Source organism: Hylaeus anthracinus, unplaced genomic scaffold (genome assembly GCF_026225885.1).
Source record: "Hylaeus anthracinus isolate JK02 unplaced genomic scaffold, UHH_iyHylAnth1.0_haploid 10181, whole genome shotgun sequence".
NCBI lineage: Eukaryota > Metazoa > Arthropoda > Insecta > Hymenoptera > Colletidae > Hylaeus > Hylaeus anthracinus.
This window is the reverse complement of record NW_026533331.1, coordinates 1-584: the sequence shown is the minus strand read 5'-3', so window position 1 is coordinate 584 and position 584 is coordinate 1.

Sequence of the window (584 nt, the reverse complement as noted above, 5' to 3'; positions counted from 1 at the left end):
CAGGTTTTTACAGAAAGCTTTTATCGTGTGTATGTGTGTATGTGTGTGTGTGTGTGTGTGTGTGTAGAGATTTAGCCGTTCGAAAGCTGTTTGCCACATTCGTTGCAACGAACAATTAACGTTGCGCTCTCGTCGCCGGAACGCAATTGCATATAAAATCGTTCAATGTCCGTGTGCTTGCACTCAGTGTAGCCCGAGCGAAATAATCGATCGAGCAGGAAATCAGATTGTTCGAAGGTTGGAAACAACAACTCCATGCGCGTTCGTTTTTTCTTTTTAATTACTGCTGCTGCTGCTGCTGCTGCTGCTGCTGCTGCTGCTACTCCTGCTGTTGTTGTCGATGTACAACCGGTCCGCTTGTTTTTTCTGCTGAGGTTGGAACACTTACTGTTGCTACTACCGTTCTTGTGACTGGAACGCTTAGCAGTGATGGTAATCGACGACGACGACGACGACGACGACGACGACGACGACGACGAGGAAGTAGACAACGGCAACAAAGAACGATAGTGTTGATCGACAAGCGTTACGTACGAGTGAAGTTTTTGCAACGTGTGCGGTCCATATTTCTTCACGTACTGACC